The following is a 213-nucleotide window of genomic DNA, read 5'->3' on the forward strand; positions in this document are numbered from 1 at the left end:
GACGCTCACCTCTAGAAATAACGCTGCATGCTATATATAACTCGATATGACAATATTATATCGTGCATACGCTGCAACGGTGTCAATGAGAAAAAAAACCGCTCACTTATGAATTAATGTGAGAGATGTTATGAGAGAGAGAGACAGAGAGAGAGATATTAAATATCTGTCTGTGACAGATATTAGGTATGTGTCTATGTACAATATGCTATA

At 36.2% G+C, this 213-nt stretch overlaps 1 protein-coding gene across 1 annotated transcript in view; it reads right to left on the reverse strand.

Moving 5' to 3' along the window:
* PPP1R9A (protein phosphatase 1 regulatory subunit 9A) overlaps positions 1 to 213 on the reverse strand; it is a 155,074-nt gene that overhangs the window by 153,998 nt on the left and 863 nt on the right. The window lies entirely within an intron of this gene.

This window comes from Nanorana parkeri, unplaced genomic scaffold (assembly GCF_000935625.1).
Source record: "Nanorana parkeri isolate BGI_ZX_2015 unplaced genomic scaffold, ASM93562v1 scaffold477, whole genome shotgun sequence".
Classification (NCBI taxonomy): domain Eukaryota; kingdom Metazoa; phylum Chordata; class Amphibia; order Anura; family Dicroglossidae; genus Nanorana; species Nanorana parkeri.